At 38.7% G+C, this 21,190-nt stretch overlaps 1 protein-coding gene and 1 non-coding gene across 5 annotated transcripts in view; both read left to right on the top strand.

Moving 5' to 3' along the window:
• Positions 1-538: 538 nt before the first annotated feature.
• On the top strand, positions 539-610 carry trnah-gug (transfer RNA histidin (anticodon GUG)). Its single transcript has one exon. It is a non-coding gene; the product is annotated as a tRNA-His (tRNA).
• A 2,005-nt stretch (positions 611-2,615) lies between these two features.
• ptk2aa (protein tyrosine kinase 2aa) overlaps positions 2,616-21,190 on the top strand; it is a 53,571-nt gene continuing 34,996 nt past the window's right edge. The window contains exons 1-3 of one of the 4 annotated variants that reach the window (XM_026301187.1): positions 2,616-2,787; positions 2,996-3,107; positions 18,419-18,445. The gene's annotated coding sequence lies outside the window, so the exon portion shown is untranslated. Of the gene's footprint in view, positions 2,792-2,982; positions 3,108-18,418; positions 18,446-21,190 lie in introns of all 4 variants that reach the window. The other 3 variants (XM_026301188.1, XM_026301186.1, XM_026301189.1) reach the window with 3 other exon arrangements.

The raw sequence follows: 21,190 nt of genomic DNA, 5'->3' as shown, positions 1-21,190 counted from the left end.
AGTACATTTTGGTGACTACAATACAAGTCCCCAAATGACTGAAACCATTATCTTTAAGTCTTCTGACTATAACACAAAATAAAAAGAAAGATGTATCTGTGTTCATCCAAACACCATAAGTTGCAAAGCTGCAGCAGGAACGATCTCTGGTCTTGTTGTTTGTATAGGCTCATTAGCAGATTAAAACGAACACACAGTGTTTTCTGAACTTTTATCACTGACATGAGATTGTCAGTGCTTTAGTCGCGCTCTTGAGAGGTTGCTATGGCTTCAGTTGGCCACCAGATGTCACTGTTCTTAGTTAGACTGAAGCCTTGAAGCTTTTTCGACACAAGTATAAGGAAAACCTCAGAGCTTGGTGAGTCTTCACAAATACGAGAAAATATTTAAACGGGATGATAGCGGGATAAAATGGTAGAATACCGGAGAATCCCGGGAAAAACGGGAGGGTTGACAGGTATGGACTACATAAGAAGGCGCATACCAAATGACGTGCTATGTCTATGTCCATTTAGTTCCCCATACGTGAGTGTGACCAGCCGTGATCGTATAGTGGTTAGTACTCTGCGTTGTGGCCGCAGCAACCCCGGTTCGAATCCGGGTCACGGCATTATGTTTACCTAAATGGCCTCTATTTCAAACATGAAGCTCAAAGTTTGAACATGTAAAGGCAGAAAGCTTGAAGAATAACACTTCCCTCCTTTTCATGAAATCTATTTAGAGAGGTCTTCATTCACTTTTGTTGAAGATGTGTGTTATGGTGCTATGGTTGAACTTTATTGCCTTATACTGTCCACTGTCTTTATTATTATGTACAGTCTATTTATATCAACTACGGTAAGGTGAAAATAGAAACTAATCTTGGTTTAACACACCAGTATAGGCGACATATTCCCAAGATATCCTAGTAAAAAGGTTTTCACAAAAGCCTTGTGGTTTAACGGTATATGGGATAATAAATTGGCAACTGGGTGTCACATTATCTTTGAAGTAGCCAATCTAACCCAAAACATTATATGGGTTATGCGACAAACACCTGTTGTTTGAGATGGTGGTGAATTATCATACAGGCCTGCAGTTGGGTGGTGATCTTAGATTGGACTTTTGTGTGCTGAATCATCAATTAGATGTGGCCTTACAAATGTGTGTCTGACAGGTTGAATCCACTAAGGACACTTACAAATTAATGTAAGTCTGTCTGATGTGGACAAAAATGTAAAAATCCATAGCCTCAGGCAGCCCAAATTTAGTCTAATGACAAATTTTAACCACCAGATGTCATTTTTGAGCCATCACAGAATGAAGAAACACTGAGCCTAAGTAAATATCCTTCTTTCACAGAAGAGTATCTGTTATTGACACAGCTGGGAGCCTATAACTGCAGGATAAAGGTGTGAGATTAAATTTAGAACCCAAAAGACTTTGAAGTGAACAAGCCATGTTGCTGTGTCACTTACAAAAGTAACAAACAGTCAAATAAACAGGGGTAACTAGCCCAGGATAGACCTCTAAAGGCCATAAAGATCACTCCATATCAACTATGGTGATAGTAGGTTAATAGATTTGTGCCACCTAAGTACAATATCAGAGGAGCTGTGTCCTTAATTATGACCCAGTCTTGTGGTTCTGATTTTGTAGAAATGTCCCTTTGCTAGTATAAGTACATTTACTCAAATATTATGTCTTACTTCAGTACATTTTTGTGGTACATGTACTTGAGTATTCCTATTTTATACTGCAAGCAATAATGTACTTTTTATTCTACTATAGACACCTTTAGTCATCAGTGACTTTACAGATTGTTATGACATGGTATAATTGTTAAAAATAAAAGGAAATCCACAAGCTACTCAGCAGTATATAAGTCAGTTTTACCAGCTGTAACATTGATGTGACACATTTATACATCAATAGTTATAATTCAGGGCAACACAGTGAATTGGTGGTTAGGTCCTGTTGCCTCACAGCAAGAACGTTCCTGGTCTGAAACCCAGCAAGGGCCTTTTTGCGTGGAGTTTGCCTGTCCAAAAAAAATGTATGTCAGGTTGACTGGTGACTCTAAATTGCTCATAGATGTGAGTGTGAGCGTGTGTGGTTGTTTTTCTATATGTAGTCCTAAAATGGACTGGTCACCTGTCCAGTGGTGTACCCCTGCCTTTCACCCCAAAAGAGCTGGGATATGCTCCAGCAGAGCCCTGTGAACCTAGATATGAATTAGATGAATGTATATATAGATGGATAGTTAAGTTTCAAAGTTATTATATAAATTATCATTTTGATGCTAATACATTTGCAGTTTCACTTCTGAAAAATATTGTATGCATCACTTTTACTTGTAAGAAAGTATTTTTTTCACTGTGTTATTATTTCTCCCACCACTGGTGTTTATTTAGTGAAGACAGAGTGAATTGCTTCTACCACAGATACCACTTTCTGTAATACAATATAACTGCTTAATAATAACGCCCGGCATGTACACATCCATTCATTCATGGGTTCCTGTTTGCAGCAATGCTTTCCTCACAATTAGCGCTCTCTCTCTCTCTCTCTCCCCCTGTCCCCGTCCCTCTCTCCCTCCCTCCCTGCGGCGGCCATATTGGAGTTGGGAAGCAGAGGGGAAGCAGGAACAGGAGAGCGAGGGAAAGCGACGGGGAGACTGGCAGGAGCGAAAAACACTATCTGTAACTATTCCCAGCTGAAATAACGGAACATTTCCACACTGCTTACAGCTTCTCACACTCGCAAAGTCAAGACAAACCTGTCGGACGTCCTTTGGAACAAGTCCATGTGAGTGAGTGTTGTGTTTTTGGGATTATTTGAAGAGCTAAAAGAAATTATGGGATGCGGTTGGTTTAACGTTCGTCCTTGCTGCCGTTAGCGGTTTCCTTTCCTAAATATATGAACTAATTTATCATTTGTTCACTTCATGTCAGCGGGGAAATATGGTTGGCTTTGCTTCACAGAGCCGTAAGTTGGACGTAGTTTTTTCTTTTAGTAACTCGGAGTAGTTGGTTGAAAAGAAGAGCGACCCAAAGCCACCTAACTCGTCGCCACAGTCACATGGAGAGAATGTGGAGTAACGTTAGCCGTAACCTGCGGTGAAGTAAGTAAATGCACCGGATTAACCTACATTTTCCTCCTAAATCTCTGCCTCAAGTGTTTGTTTGCTCACTGTGTCAAAGATTGGTTACCGTGAACTGGAGTGAACTTACTGAACTCTTCCTTCCTTCCTTTACGGACTAGTTATTGTTATGTATTTTCTCATTTTGTTTGGTATGAAGAGCACACTTTTATAAACCCCCCCTCCCATAGTGTTTGATGCTGTGATAGGCTAATTGAATAGATGGGGTGCATAATAATTAGGGAAAGGGTCTACATCACATCCAACACATTTAATCTGGCAAAACAGATCTGAAATAGTAAATTAGTTAATCAGTTAGCAAATTTACAAAAAATCTGAAACTTTAATTAATAATGTCAAAGTGTTCAAAGTGCCAAATATATGGCTTTTTAAATGTGAGGATTTACTGAGTATGATTTAATTCTTAATTGAATGGACAAAACAAGACATTTAAAGACATTGTGCTTTTACTTTTTGAATCAGCATCTTCTGTCTATACATAACCTGAAATTATTGTTATAGTTCATTCATATTTCCTTGCATGTTGGAGAGTCTTTAAGTCTTGCCAAAGATTATATTTATTTTAAAAACAAGTTATGTCATAATCTGTTTTTTTTAATGGGTAGTGTGTGTACATGTCAAAATAAACAGATGTTGTCACTGTCAAATGCAACTTAATCTCACAGAAACAGAACACTGTGTTCTGCTGTGAAAGTGCTGTGGTGCTGCTGAGCCTCCTTTGCTTCCACTTCATATTCCAGATGCAAGAACATGCTAATGAATTGCAGTATCCTGAGGCCGCTGAGGCTACACTATACTAATAGGGGTGCCATTCTGCATACTTATAGTTGCAGTTCTGTGGAGAGCAGTAATTTGGATTACTGATGCAATCCATGATCCATGTTAGTGTTGAAATGGTTGAAAGTTGTTTTTTTTTTTAGATTCACTTGTGTATTACAGTCACAGTTTGGTAAATGTGATAGAATAAAGTATAAATTGTTTTTGTTCACTGCCTTTTTCAGATATTCACTGCTGGATTAATGTGGTATAAATTCATATTGGCTCCCATTAGCTGAAGCGAGCAAAATTAGATGGTTGTTGTGGTGTGACAATAAAATCTGGGAAATTCCTGTCACCTGAATAAAAGCTACTCTCTTGAGAAGAAAGTGTTTGCCAGGATGACGTGCTACAGACATTACTTCCTTCACTGCAATGAAACAGAGTTTTACTGACTTATGTGCAGTTTGTTTAAAACGCATAGCGCTAAATGCTGTCAGCTCTAAAACTAAAATTTCCCATCCAGTTATTAATTTAAATGACTGAAAAGCTTTCTACAGGTTTGAGATAGTGTTGCTGAATTAACAAACTAGAAAACAAGGCTCACACTGCTAATTAGTATATCCACTTGATGAACTTATATTTAGTTCCACTTGGGCTGCATCCATTCAGCTCCCTTAGATATAAATAAGGACTGTGCCACATAAAGAGTGGTCTATGACTGCACATTTGAATGGGCAAGAATTGCTTTTTGTCGATGTGTTGCCATTTTAATCAAATGATGGTACTCAAACTTGAAGTGTGTTAGAAGAAGAAGATGATGGTCTGATTAAACTTCATACCATTTATGAATAAAATTACAGGCTCAGTCTACTAGTATCATAGGTCCAAACCAAATACTGTGTAAACATTTATCTCAAGCAGAAACCTGTTTTTCCATCATGTGGGTCTGAGATATTTCTTTCTTTTCTTTTCTTTTTTTTAAATATATATGAATTACCATAGAAATTTTCTTTTTTAGGCTTTCTTGATAGATGGCAGCAAGCTGTTCACAGAGGGTAGAGTAAAGAGCTACACCTTTCTGACTCGGCTCTTCCCGCAGCTGGCCTAATACAGGCGTGGCAGTGGTGTGGTGGTGTGTGTGTGTGTGTGTGTGTGTTTCTGTGGTGTGTGTAAATTGCAGAGCAGTGCAGGAGGCCTGTATTTATAGAAACACTTCACTACACTCAAAGATCTTACAGGAGCAGGCCACTATGTTGCAGAGAACGCTACCTTTTGTATTCTGTTTATATTTATTTTTTTTCCTGCAAGGTTGCCCTCTGTTATGGTCCATATAAAAGTTTTCACTTTTCTGTTCTGTTATCTGCCATGTATTCTACTCATGTTTTGCTACTCTGTTGTAGACAGATGGGCAGAGGCACAGAGAGGAAGACAAGAGGGTAACAAAGCCAGCAGTCTAGTGTCAAGAGAATGCCGTATGCAGTGTGACTCATAATGACTCTTAACTAGTGATAGCAATCATTACAGACAGATACTGTGTGTGTGGAGGTATGTAGAGGTCCTGAATAATAGTATGTGTGTCTTTAATATGTGTGTGTCATGGGTTCATGATACCAAATGAAGTAATTTGTCTAGCAGGAGAACGACTATGGTAATTTCTTTCCAGTTTGAGCAACAAGAAGTTGTTAGTTGTTTTCTTTGCAAACCAGATGGCAGTTTTTCCAGTGATTGGCCACTTTTTACCTACTGTGTAAATACTTGTAGCTGTGAACAGGTCTAAGCTGTTTTCTCATGTATGAAAGCTATTTGCAAACTCACCTCAGGAAGGAAAAAATCATGAATGAACAAACCAAAAAACTGGGACTCTTAGTTTTACCTTACTAACTTAGAAGTTATGAATAACATTGAGTGTCTATATATGTGTGTGTTTTTGGAAAAGCTGACATATATGTAATTGTATATATCCTGAATCTATAAATTAAGCTTCTATCTTCTGCTGTACATATTCCCCTGCATCTTCCAGCATGTGGTTCCAGCTCTAAAGGAAAAAGGTGTGTGTGTGTGTGTGTGTGTGTGTGTGTGTGTGTGTGTGTGTGTGTGTGTGTGTGTGTGTGTGTGTGTGTGTGTGTGTGTTTGGAGATGGAATGAATGAAGTGAATGAATGTCCAGTTTCTTTGTTTTTGCATTGGTTTTGTTCAGGAAACAGCCCCCACACCCCTTAGGCGCACACACACTCACAGTATGCTTACTGCACATCCTAAAACATGCTGCGTCCCTCAGGAGCTGAAAGGAAAACGCCTTCTTCCTCTCAGCACCAGCAGTGCTACTGAGACCTCTCTAAGCATTTGTTTGCATATTGGCATATGTATGTGTGTAGTTGTGTGTGCATGTTAGTGCATGCCTGTAGTGTGTTTATACGCTGCAGTAATGACTGTTTACCCACGATAAGTTGAATAAACATCATTTTGGTTTTGTCAGTTGAAAATTATCAGTTTAAAGTTGTTAGCGATACGTGTGCGCGTCCTTGCGGTTGTATTTGTGTGTTTACTAATTGAGGTGCAATAAGACAGTAATGCTCAGACTTTTTGAGTGTGTGTGTTTGTTTCCTGGTAGTGGCCATGATGTGACAGATTCATATTACAGTTTTTTTATTGAAATTATTATAAAAATCAGTGTTTCAATTTTCACTTATTTCTGTTAACTAAGCCACAGCAATCTCTTGCGTTTTACCATTTCCCCACCATACAGTGAGGTAAGGAGAGCACTGCTTTGTGGTCAGTTCTTGGCAGATACCATGAGTTAAGGTTTTGAAAACCGTGCAGTGAAAGAAATTTGACTGGAGTATTTATAATTCAGTTTTTTTGGCCAGCCATTTCTATATGGGCCAGCTGTTTCATAGATTATTTTTATGCAAAATGTTGCATGGCACAATTAATTTTGTTCCCACTAAACCAGATTGGTGCATCCCGTTTTATAAAAACTTGAAACTACTAGTATATTAAACCCGTATTTTGTACTCTTCGAATACCAGATACAGTGAAATCTAATGATTGTAATTGAGTGTATATAGTTGGATTTGTTGGAATCTGTATGGTAATCTCATCCAGCCAGGTGTTTATGTACTTCAGTGTTGCATTTCCTCTATGTTCAAAGTCACAAAATGTCTACAAGTTTAATGTAGGCTATCATAGCAGGTTTTCTGAGCTTGATTTAATACAGCTGTTTTAGCCTGTGTATGTGTAGAAGTAATGTGCCAGCTGTGTGCACAAAAAATGGCTACAATGGCAGGAAATTACATCATAGTTAATGATTCGTCTCTCCTCAGAGCATGCACACATAAGGAAGGATACACACTTGGAGCAAGCTACCTTTGGTCATGTAGGTCACTGGTGCAGCATGTCAGCTAGTGATGGATGAAACTGGGAGATAGTGATTCCCTCTTCTGTGAATCTATATCTATGTATAAGACTGACTGCTAGGTGCAACCAAAATGGCTCACCAAACTAATGACTTCTCTTGTCTCTTCATTTGTCTGAGTAAAGCGGTGAGAGCACCGCCATTTAAAAAAGAACAATTACATCCACAGATACTGTAAATACATTCCCCTTCTCCCCCTGTGTGTGTGGGTGCGTCTGTCATGTTTGAGTGGACAGTCGGCATAATTACATTGCAGTGAGTCACAGAGGGTGAAAGAGAAAGAAGTAATTGTTGGGCTTTGTCATATAGACAGAGAGAGAAGAGATGGGAGGAGAAAGCTGGATGGGGAAAAACATAAAAATGGACATAGAGAGATGAAGCTAGAAGACAAAGTGAAGGAGAAAGGGTCCCAAGATGAGTTGAAAATAGGGCTCTAACAACAATTTCAGTAATCCATTAATCGGTCAATTATGTTATCAATTAATCAGATTTTTACAAAAGAACATAGAGAAATCTGTTTTCAATGTCTTATTGTCAAAATATGAACCTTAAACAATGAGTTTGCTACACATGTAATAAAAAAACAAACTATTTTAAGTATGACATTTAAACAGATCCTAAATTTTATTACATTAAAAACGGCACTTGTTTACTAAAATTTCACATTTAAATCAAAAGCGAGTGGCATGTTAACCCTAATGAAGCAGCATGCTTTCAGACATGCACTCAGTGGTGGCTCTAGAAATTTTTACATGGAGTGGCAAAAAGTAAAATACAATTCTTATGTACAAAAGATGTACAACTCTATTTATTCTTAAATTATATTAATAAACACTTCCAAGACATTCCTAATCTTACAGAAAAGGAACAAAACCAGTGTGGGGCATAATCTGGGTGAGGGGGCAGCTGGGGTGCAAACACTACAGTGGGGGTGCAGCCACTTTCCCTTGCTGCCCTGTAGATCTGCACCTGCTTACACTTAAACATTGCGAGACATTATCCTGGTGAGCTACATGTGAAAAAGCAATTGTCCAAGGATTACAGACCAGATATTAGCTGGACTCCATTGTAAAAAGTCTGGGTAGTGACAGACCATTGGCAGCACCGGAGTATTTCCTGGTGGCCTGCAGGCAATAATATAGCAGCAGAATAAGTTGATGGGGTACGAATCCTCAGATCAAGTGCAACTTTTACTCTTGCCGCAGTGCCAGAACGGTCTCTTGGCAATGGACATAGCAACCATAGTGCATAGCAACAGCCCACTACATGTCCACGAATATTGCCTGCGTTTAGAGTGGCCTGGGATGGAGTCAAATCCTGGGTCTGAATCAACGTTTCAGTCCGCATCTTGTGTGAGCTCTGTTGTGTCTCCTGCTGTAGCTGCATGTGTTAAAATGACAACTCCAGATTGTCTCTTGACTTAATTTTTACAACATTGTAAAAATTGAGTTTATATGTAAACACAAACATTTAATCCACACCGACTCTGAACAGCAGTGTGTATGTGTTTACGTGTATGCATGTGTATGGAGTTTTTACCATCAGCTTCACAGGCACAGCAGCAAAAAAACTAAATGCGGCAGAGGAAATACAGACATGATTAACTGTGACATAGGTCTCATGTTATAGAGTCAGTTTTGACCAACATCAGATAAAACAAAAATCTGTCTGCTTAGTGAGATGCACAAGTTACTGGGTCAATTGGCGTGAGAACCGTAAAAAAAAAAATTACTGGATGACTGAGTATCTGACAACATAACAGAAAAACAAGATGGCACATAAAATTGTTTAACTGTGGAAAACGTGACTTTCACTCTTCTGCCATTTTCATCTCTGCAGTTGCGCACCATGTCACTGTGTGTTGCCGCAAACAGCTGCATAACTAATCATTAAATACATTTGTTACCAACTATTTTGGTAATCGACTTTTATCGATAATATCAATTAGTCGTTGCAGCTCTACATGAAAACATCAACTAGGTATTTGTACAGATAGGTAATGTGTCATGAACCAGGCTGTCTTCTTTTAGGTTCACAGCCAGGATGTTTAAATTTCACAGTGGCCATTGTGCAGAAAAAACATTTATTTTAATCCCCACTGTGCCTGGTCCTTTGTACAGCTGTAGACCTGTTGAGATGTCTCAGGATATGTCTCAGACACCAAATGCTTCTTGTTCAAGCAATAAAAGTACATGGATCACAGTAATCAGCGTTACTGTAGTTAAACTACATTTTAATACAAAACCTTAAAAAGCTTAAAAACGATTCTGTAATCAACTTTGTGGTTTTACATTGGGTTTTATGCCAGACCGTTTCTTGGCTGCATGCAGTTAACTTTCTCCATCCCTGCTGTTTGACCCACTATGTGTCTTTTTAAAACTTTTAGTTGTAGTACTGATTAAACACAAGATACAACATGTCACATTGTGAGATTTAGAGTTGCTGATATTTGGATTTTATTACTTTATGAAAGCGCCCTGTGGTTTCAGTCTTTATGCCTAGCTAAGCTAAGTGGCTTTATTTTTACATACAGACACAAAAGCTTTAACAACTTGATCTATTGATCTTCTAACTCTGCTCCTGGAAAGAGAATCTTTGAGACTTTAGAAGTCCCTAGTTTTCATTGGGTTTTTTCATCACTTCCTAAGCAAGTCTGCATGATCCAACAGATCCAAACAGGGGGAAGCTTTAATTCTTACAGATTAAATCAAACATTTACTTGATATTTAAACAATTAGTTATCTATGTATATAATACAGGACATGCTGTTATTTAGTTAACTGGTTTAGCATCAATTTCCTTTTGTTAGTCTGACCACTGGAAAGACCATATCACAAAATACGTGGTGTCACTTAAGCTTCTAGATTTGAATTATATTAATTGATCTGATTGAACCAATTTAGAGACTTTTGTTTTTCCAACTTGATGTGAATCTGTCATATGGACTTTAGTAGAGAATTTCAGTCCAAATGTCACAGAACCTATTTGCTCAGTTACTATGAAACTTTCTCTGGCATTGGAGCTTAACCATTGGGGCAGATAGCCCTTGCATTGTTTAAAGATAGAGAATAAATACTGAGCTATCACTGGTTGAGTATTGTAGCACAGAGTGACTGGGTTCTTGGTTAAAAGTGGTCACACATAAGACAATTATTGCGAGAGAGGCGGTCACAGAGAGAGAGAATGAGAACAGGGCAGACATTAGTCTGCTTGGCCAATCGTATGACCTCATCTCTGCTGTAGATTCATTCACAGCCACAGGCACACAAACACTGCTGCGCACTCATACACTTACAAACATGCACAGTCGTAATGGATCTCTGTGAAACACACACTGATTAGTAGTGAAACACCTGGATACAAGCCATAGGTATGACATCATAAACACATGTGCGCATTTGCACAGACTGGTGTGCAAGTATAAACTCATTGCTGAAGTCAGATGTCAGTGTAATGCCACAGTGTGTCTGTCTGTGTGTCAGTGTATGCATAATGTGTCTGTCTGGGTGATTAGACATCAGTAGACTCATTCCATCCATCCATTTTCTGTACCCGCTTATTCCTTAACCAGGGTCACAGGGATCAGCTGGAGCCTCTCGCCGCTCTCTTTCAGGTGGAAGGCAGGGGTACACCCTGGACAGGTCACCAGTCCATCACAGGGCCACCATAGAGACAAACAACCTCACACTCACACTCACTCCTATGGTCAATTTAGAGTCACCAGTCAACCTGACATGCATGTTTTTGGATTGTGGGAGGAAACCAGAGTACCTGGAGAAAACCCATGCAAGCACGGGGAGAACATGCAAACTCCACACAGAAAGGCCGGGTTGCGAACCCAGGACCTTCTTGCTTAAAGAGAGTTAGGCAGGGTAAATGGGAAAGTTTTGGTAAAATTATAAATGTGCTTGGATTTGTGGCTGATTTGTTTACCTTCCTTAAAATGTACGATATGGGTGAAATAGGAGGTTTTGCTGTTTTATGAAATTATTTTAATAATATATTTTATGTTCAGACAAAGTAGAGATTCACCTTAACACAGTCAAACCCTGTGGCTGATAAACTCAAGAAAAAACCCAACAGCAGGGATGCTCTTGTCCTGTCTGACACATTACTTGAAAATCCATTTCCACTAGAGGGCAGTGTTAATGCACCAACTCATTAAACACAGACTCACAGTGGTAGGGAGACAGAGGGACGCAGCTTGTGTCTACCTTCTAAATGAGAGTATGTGTGTGACATCTTGGCCTACTAATCCAGTGGCCCGTTAATCTGCTTTAGTCCTGAGCAACTCTCGTCTGCCTGTTTGCTTGTGTGTAAGCAAGAGTCTGCTGTGCATGGGCAGAGTGAGATAAGGAGTTATTCTCTCGGCCATAATTCGTTCAGATTGTCCACTGTGACACACTGAATGTAATATCTAGAATCAGTGACAGTGTGACGGAACACAAATTTGATGGCACTAACAGTGGAAATGGTTATGTACACTCCAGTGACCAGATAGCTGCCACAAGGACAGGAAAGTTCTTAACATAAAAAACAAAATCTTCTGTGAATCTTTGAGATTCCGTCTGTATTCAGGATGAGCAGTAAGTTCATCACTTGGTGGCAGATTGAAATATCTCAACAGCTATGGATGGATTGCAAATTGAAATTTTTCTAGGTATTTGTGGTCCCCAACTTTTCCTCTGGTACGTCCAGCAGATAAAAGGTTTTACATATCCATTCATGGTTCCTATAAGGTCTATCCTAATGACTTTGGTGATCCCGTGGCTGTTGCTCTTGCATCACAGTGTGAGATCAGTACTTTTTACATCATATCCTGAATATTAAGTAATCAGTTCATAGGATGAGTAAACAGTTGTCTGAAAATACAGTAAATACAGTAAACCATGCTCTATATCCCTTCATATGATTTCAGTAAAACTGGATTAAATGTGCACCCCTTACATAGCACATCAGTTGACTGTTTTCCACCATCCCCAAATTGCTATCATTTGTATTCCTCTGAAGATAGAGGATTTCTGAAAGGCAGTGTTGAGTTGAAGGCTTTGCACTATTACTAATTGAGTAGCTCCTTGAGGGCTCATTTGTGTCAGAGAGGCAGAATAGCCAGAGGCCACATAGCGCACACACATACGCTCACACACCATATGCATACACCAAATAACCCATACTCTTGTCCCCATCTTATGTCATTCTCATATCTCGTCTTTTGCCCCTTGATTATTTCCTGTTCACTTTTCTCTGCTTTTTGCCATCTTCCTCAGCCTTCTCTCTTTCTTATTCCTTTTCTCTCCAACCCATGTGTTTTCTTGCAGTTGTTGCATCATTTGTTTCCATCTATTACTATGTATTTCCCTCTTCTGTTGCTTTCCTCTGCCTCCTGTACATCTGGCTCCCTCTCTCCCCCTTCATCCCTCTCCTGGGAGACAAAGACACCCCTCCCCCCCATCCCCTTCTCCTTCCTCCTTTTCTCTCTTTTGCCTCCCTCCCCCCGTTCACGGTCATAGGCTCCCTACTGCTCTTCTCTCTCTCTCTCTCTCCATTCTTTCCCTGTTCTCTGTACTCTACTGCCACTCTTGCTGCAGTTGTATCTGTGTGTCTGTATATTACCAGTAGTTGTAGTAGTAGTGGTGATAGTAGAGGAAAGAAGGAGGAGGAGACTGGATTGTAAGATTAAGCCGACATTAGCCATCATTACTGAGTTAGTTGGCTAGCACATCACAACGCTAACCCATAGACCACAGAAGCTCCGGATTTTGGCTTTTCCCAATTTAGCTGTCTGTCAGTGGGGGATTACACTTATTTCACTACTCTTTGGGGCTTTAAATGGAAGGACTATACCATGGTAAATATTTGATCATAGTATTATCATAGTAGTTTGAGTGTGCCTGGCTGCATGGAGGAAAAAAATGTTATAGGTGCACTTATATTTGTGCACATTTTTGATTACGTGTTTAAACACAATCTTGTGTCAACGTGTGTGTGCACAGTGTATTTGTATCTGTCTCGGAAAGGTTTAGTTGTAGTGCAGTTGAAGTGCAGTGTAGTCAGTTGAAGTTACAGTTTTGCTGTCATTAAGTATTACTGGTGAATACAGGTTTGTGATAGTTTTAGTAATGGGGATGATTTAAATGAGGAGAAGGAGGAGGAACATGTGTAAGAGTAGCCATTATACTATTGATGTCAGTCATGAAGAAGAGGATGCCATATTTGTAATTTATATTTTTAAAAGATGTTATGGCTAAATAATATTTTATAGAACAATTAAACAACTGAGCAACTTCAGTATTTATCTGAACATTTGAAGCTCTATTTTGTTCAGCATCTGCTAACCTTATGATGTGTGTGTGTGTGGGGGGGGTGGGGGGTGTGTGTGTGGGTTGCCTGTATTTAAGAGGCTTCCACATGCAGTGTGCATGTGCAGTGATGAGGGTTAGTACAGCTAATGTGTACTTTGTGCAGCTAGTGTGTACTTTGTGTGTGTGTGTGTGTGTGTGTGTGTGTGTGTGTTGGTGTGGGAGGCAGTATGTGTGAGCGAGAGGTGACATGCGTGTCAAATTAGTGGGTTGTGTTGTGTGTGAACAAAAGTGTGCAACCTTATGTAGATGGGTGCCCACATGACTGCATGTAGGTGTTAGTGCGTAATTGCATTCTGTGTATATATGTATGCATTGCATATAAGTGTAAGCATGAAGTAACATTTCCCCTGTGGCGCTTTGATTCTGGGTTAGCTCATCATTATCTCAGTGTATTTTAATGTTTTGAGCTTGGTATACAATTCATATGAATTGCTAAACATGAAGCAAAGCTAGTGATTTGCCTGCGCACTCACACACACACCATGCACCTTCATCAACCTTAAATTTTAGCAGTTTAGTGATATGTGACTGGTTCTTTAGGGTATACTTTCATACGAAACCAAAAAGGTCTTTAAAATTTACTGATACATTAAACATAATTTCAGTGGGTAAGCAAGTGTACGTGTATCCTTTAATCCACAACTGGGAATGCACTATTGGTTATTAGTAATGTCAAAAGTGTGCTGTGTGTTCTTTCTATAAAAAACAAAGAGACCAGTATCTTTTTTTTTTTTTTTTTTTTTAAACTCATCAGTTCATTTGTCCTCAGTCAGTTTTGTTGAAGTACATACACTGTATCTGGTCTGTGCTGCTCCAGGAAGGCAGCTGGCTTTTTCCCTACACCTGAACTATAAACACTTGAGTGAGTGTCTGTGTCAAAGTGTGTGCTTTTGCAGATAAATGTGTGTGAACAGTCATGTGTCTACATGACCTTATTATGTTGCATGCATGTAGGACTTATCTATGTATCATCTGTGTGTATGTGTGCAGCTAAATGAAATGCATTTTTATTTTTAGTGTTAGGTTTTAAATAATCTCTGTGTTTATCTAACTGTAAATAATGGGAAGTACATGTAGGCTTTACAGCTTACCATGGCAATAATTTTGTTTTCACTCTATAAAAAATAATTTTTAGCAACATTATGTAAGCCACAGTATGGGTCACAGTCTTCAACATGTCAGAACAGTGCAATGTGCTTAAAATGTAGATACATTTTCACAGAAAAATCATTGCTTGTGTGTGTGTCACTGGCAGGTGTGACTGGTGCCTCAGGCATTATGTTGTTGCATTGTAAGACTTCACACTCTAATAACACCCCATTGTCCAGAGGGTTTCACATGCACACATATGCACACGCATGAGTGTGTGCCCGCCCAGCTTGAAGGTTAACTATTAGACACAGAGCAATGAGGCAGAACCGACTGACTGTTCTCCTCAGGTTCATTCACTTGGTTCTTAAAGTGCATTTGCCTCTGTTTTTTCTCTTGCATATACATGTAAAGCTACAATACTGCAACCTGATTCTGCTATACTGTGTGGACCAGTGTCTAGACACAAATATACAGATGCAATGAAAGCTCTATCTTGCAAATTGAAGATAAACATCTGGTTGTAATGTTAGAACATAGTATTTTGCTCCAACAACAGTCATTTTATTTTGATGGGAATTTCCTCTTTAATCGAGCATTTTTGATTTCTTTGTTTTTATTATGTGTCAAACATATTAGTTTGCTTTTTTTATCTTGTCTGGCTGAGATGGCTTTGTTTTTGTCACTAACTTATCTGATTTATCTCAGTCTGTGATTTTCAGTTAATGACTGATCTGAGCCCAGTAGTTTGTACATCACTGCAGAATAGACACTCTCCAGTGTTATGTCTAGTTACTGTTACTAAAAACCTCTGGTTAACATGCAAGTATACATAATTTGTGTGTGTGCATGTGTGCGTGTGTGTGTCTCAGTCAGAATGAGCTGCTGCTACAAATCCGAATCAAAAACATTCAGATTGCAGTGCTAAAGACATTCATCCACATTTGTTTATCTGTTCTTGCTCTCAGTTCTGTTGAGAGCTACAATTCTGAGTCCATCTGTTTGTGTTTTGGTATGAAACTGATAGTTTTTGTGCTGCCTGAGGTCTTATATTTATTTAACTTGCACTCCTCCACAATAGGGTGTCGAAAGTCTTGAAGTCACAGTATGAAAACTGTTGGAGTTACTGAGACTATTGGGAATCACATTTACTGTCAGCATCTCTTATTATCGGTTGTGACTTTAGAGATGAAGGATAAATAATTAGTGGGATAGACAATAGCACTTCTATGACAATAGCAAATCTATGCTGCTCAACATGAGCAGCATAGATTTTCATAGAAGTAGATTTTCACAAGTAGCATGCACACTGCATGTGGAAGCCTCTTAAATACAGGCAACCCACACACATATCTCTTCTCAACAGCTTGAGGAGCAGGTGTTTTTGGCCGCCAACCACCAAACAGGCAAGTGTGTTTGTGCGTGTGTGTAAGAAGACCCATTGCCCTCTTTGATATATATGTGAAGTGGAGGCTGTTAAACAGACTAGTATGTAATTAGCACCATGATAACGTTACTGCAGGGTATTCCCTGGAGGAAAAAATGGATTGGTGAGTTATAGTCAACACTTTTCAACCCAGTGATGGTCATGATCAATAATGTGTATGACATTAAAAAGAGAATGGAGAAAAGAAAATGGATATTCAAAATGGGATTAAGTTTTAAATAAAAGTTTGAGTAAAGATTGTAGTGCAGCGTGACCTTATTTCCCAGTCATGAAAAGGCCACAGTCTCCTATGGTTTTTAGTCTAGACTGCAGCAGCACCAGCATGGCCACAGACCTCAGGTTACATAGCACTTAAGCCTACACTGCACTATTACATGAGGATGGGGAAAGGCAGGGCAGATGGTGTCTGTAGGTTTGAGGTCTGTCTTTATGTCATTATAGACCCTTTGAGACTGATCATGTCATCCCAATCCCCATCAATTTGTACCATAGTCCATTATAATGGCTGTCTCTGGCTTAATATTGAAAGTATGATAAATGGCTGAGTAAATTTAATTACATCAGAAAATTTGTGCGCCTGCAGGTTTAGTTGTAATTATGAGACATGTATAGATTTAAACAGTTACAGCAAGGTCTTACATCATCAAGTGTTATAATTGCTTCAATATTTTTTTCAGGTAGCAGACTGACTGTACATGTACTGTACTAATTTGACCTCACTGCAGCCCAAGTCTAAAGAACAGAAAAAAAGAATTACAGTATTGACATCATTGATGCTTTAAACTTTATTCTGTTTAATGGTGATATTTGACATTATAATTATAGCTTGTCATAGTAACTTTTCTGCTTTTGCAGATGTGTTTGGAACAATGCTGGAGATGCATTTACAAGAAGCATATCATCACACAAACCTCGATTTACTGCAAGAGATAAAAAATCTAACTTTATTTATCACCTAAATATTATCAGTGTATTTGCAGAGTGGGGAGATTCTGAAAATATATTGTTATATTGCATTTAGGATGGTATTGGGTATTGCCAATAGTTATCTAACTGTGATGATTAAACTGAAGAATTCATATTTGAATCCTCTTACCATAACCACTACCATGTATACACATGCATGCACCTACTGTAAGGTCTTGGTTTAATATTACAAAGGTTTCTCAATGTTACACACACACACACACACACAAAATCATGAGTCACCTTGCTGGCATTTCCTTTGAGTGTGTGGGTTTTCGTCTTAACATTACATCATTTGTGTTGACACTCCTTGCTGTCAGTTCACCCCGTGTGTGTATGTGTGCGTGCTTACCGAATATTTATGAGTACATCCGACTGTCTAAAGCACTTAGGCACTTATCGGCATGACCTTCTCCTACAAACAGTCCTGTCACTGCTCTAACTGGGTGTCAAGTTCCCGAAAGGTTTCCCCCGGGCTTCCTGTGGGAGTCGATGATATGTATTATGTATGATGTACAGTGCACCTGACCACTTATTAGGAAAAGAAGGTACTTTTGCTTACGGTTAACATAAATTGAAGGTTATCCAGTATTTAGCATGGAAAATATTTATTTTTAAAATGTCCAATGCATTGGATTCTGTTGAATCCTGCCAAAGCCATCTTCTTCTTTACCGTCCTCCAACAAAGTAGAGTGAATATATTTAAGCAAAGTGACCAGCTTAACCCCTCTGTCGCTGGAGTTATCCCTACCCAAAAATAAATGTCAGTGCCTCTGGGGTCTGCACAGAGAAGGGTATTATGGGTAAATATAGGTCTCAGAGGAGCCAACGCAAACACCTCCATATCCTGTTGTGCAGATCTGAGTGTCACAGATCACTGTGATAAGTAATTTATATCCTGTGGGAAGGTGAGTCCAAAACCAAAAGAAAGAAAAGCATGAACCTATGAACAATAGCTGTTCCTCAGCCTTTCCTAATTTCCAAATATTTAAATCAACAAAGCGTTAGTCTATTGGGGATGAGGGTAAATTAGCTAATAAACCGATATTGATTATAGAAAATCAATTCATATATATTGAGAAGTTAGCCAATGCTGATATTTACAGTGTAATTTGAATTGTGGAGCAGTTTATTTCTGTGGACCTTCCCTTAAAATATCCAGAGCTGATGATTTATTTTTATTCAGGGGATCATGCTTAAACAAACCAGCTAACTGTTATTTCTTTATTTGTCTTTCAGATATTTCTAGGATTGCCTACTACACAGGTGAGTCGCTGACCTTCCAACACCTGGTACAACATTCAGGAACATTCAGCTTTTTTAATCACTTAACACACTGTTTATAGGAGCAGCTCAAGTGGTATTTTATGACTCAAAGAAGTCCCCAGTAGGAATATATAACAAATATTGTATGAAAGCTCATTCATTACCTTGGGAATAGCAGTTTTATTAAAAAAAAATCATACCTGAAGGTTCACTTGTTTGCTTTGAAGTAGACCTTCCATTATTTTTATAGTATAGTATTATTTCAGTCTGCTTCAATTTGACTCATTCTCAAAAAAGTCATAATCAAAATAGTCTACAAATTGTTTATGTGTCCTCTTCTGAGAAATATTCTCAACTCAATAATTCACAACTCAAGCTGTGATCTGTGTTAATACTAATGAGGGACTTGAGGGGATTGTATTAATTGCACATATTTATGTGAGTCATATTTATGAGCGCAAATGATAATTAAATGAAAGAAAAGACAGAGTGGAGCAGTTTCTCTCACTCTGTATTTGTGTTTGTGTTTGTGTGTGCGTGTGTGTTGGTTGGTTTTATACATACAGGGGTGAGAGAGAGTCAATGTTGTTGTAGTTGAGAGTGTGACTAATTGTAATCTTCACACTGTGTAACAGAAACAAAGTGTGTTCCTTGAAGACTGTTAAAAGTACCAGTTTAACTCCCAATAACCTCAGGGTGTATTTTTCTCTCTGAAATGAAGCATATTTATGTATCATGTCATCATGCCCTGAAAGCATGGTTTATTGGGAAGGTTACATTGGATTAATTAAGTTGCCTGTGTTCTGCCTTCTGTAAATATCACAAGCAATTTTTGTTTAACTGTTGTAAAATACAAAACAGGCTTGCCTTTTAACTGAATAGCATATCCACAATAAATTCTTAAGACATTTCTACCTTTCTCAGTGTGCTGTATTATCCACTGTAAATATGTTTCACAGCAGCCATTAGCCATTCAGTGCTAATACAAATTTGCATATTGTAGCTGTGTTTTTATGGTTTTGTGTTAAGCTTAATTAAACAACTGTTTTCTTGTGTTTTTTTTTTTTTAATTTTTTTATATTGCTGAAAAGAGTAATGTAGATCACTAGTGGGGAAAAAATAGATTTGTAATTGAAATATATTTTGACTTTAAGGCATAGATGTGAATACGCTGGTTGTTCAGTGATGAAACAAGACAGATCAAAGTACAGATCAGATTTTATTTGTATTTAGTAGGTAGTGGGTGATGTGTTTCCCTACCTGCTAAAACAATTATGTGTTCATAAACACACAGCAAGAGAGAAACTGGCTCAATCCCAAAAGAGCTCTTCCCATTCATGGCAACATCCGGCCCTCAGACAAAAGGCTTTCAATAGTCCACGGACGCACGCACGCACGCATGCACACACACACACACACACACACACACACACACACACACACACACACCCTCACACACACACACACACACACACACAGACACACACACATACACGCACACGCATACATGCACACTCTACCAAAAAACCCTGCTCCCACCAGCTTTTCATAACAATGGCCGGTGCCTGGGATGGACCACAAATTATAGGAAATCCACACGTGCGCACACACATGCAGAAACACTAACCACTATTGCAGGCTTTCTTAACACAAAAGGCAGCATTAAGATCTCAAGTTTCTTTGACTTTGCTATGGTGTTTGTGATTTTTTGTCCAGTATCACATTGAAGATGTGTTCATCCATATACCGTAAATGTCCGTTTGATTAATTGCAGCTGGCATCTGGTTAGCAGTAACACTCCCAGTGATAGGTGCCAGTCGATTGTAGGACATTGTGAATGTTATTGGGAGATAAACCCCCCCAGCACCTCAAAGAAAGAAAGCAAGGAAAATGGTATGATCCTTCAATGTACTGGGTGAATGACTTTGAAAGTGCAGTATGATTGATTTGTTTGGATATGGATTGGCATATTGATAGCTACTGGTAGTTTACATGCTACACACAGCAAGGGCATGGTCCGTGTTGATTTATCCATCTCTTTTTCTTGCTCTTGAATGTTAGAAAATAGTAAAAAAAAAAAAAAATCCATATTATGTATTGATATAAATTTGATTAAACATAATTAGTTAATTATTATGTATTTGAAAAAGCATCAGATCTCCAGATTGAAGAAGCCACAGCCAAAATATGTGTAGTTTTTGCTTGACAAATGGCTAAAATTATTATTAAAGTAATTGCAGAATGTTTCTGGATTAATTATTAAATTAATTGATTAATTGTTACAGATCTCACTTGGGCAATTAGAAAAAAGTAGGGTGTTGGGACACTTCGCCTTGGAGCTAACCATGCCTGTTCTGTCTATGAATGGGCTTTTGCAGGTGTGTTGTGCTTTACTTTTGCTTCCTCTTTATTAAAAGAAATTAGACAAAACTTTTTCATTTGAGTTACATAAAAGGGATTTTTCTCTTCACAAAATCACTTCAACATAAGGGGTGCTCTGAAATCAGCTTTATATACAGTGGGAGTGGTTACAATGAATGGAAGGGCCAGGATTAGCATATTAATAGTTTCTAGCTCCTCCTGCTCCTCCACCAGCACTCTCTTGATCTCTCTCATTCCTTACCCAACTTTGTTTGAGTTGTGCTGCTCTGTCGTCCTCTTCCTCTTATTCTTCTTGAAACAATTGCTGCATTTCTCTCTATCACTCTCTGCCCTCTCTCAGTTTCCTTTGTTTATTTGACTCCC

The sequence above is a fragment of the Mastacembelus armatus genome, chromosome 11 (genome assembly GCF_900324485.2).
Source record: "Mastacembelus armatus chromosome 11, fMasArm1.2, whole genome shotgun sequence".
Taxonomy (NCBI): Eukaryota; Metazoa; Chordata; class Actinopteri; order Synbranchiformes; family Mastacembelidae; genus Mastacembelus; species Mastacembelus armatus.
This window is presented reverse-complemented; position numbering and strand designations above follow the sequence as displayed.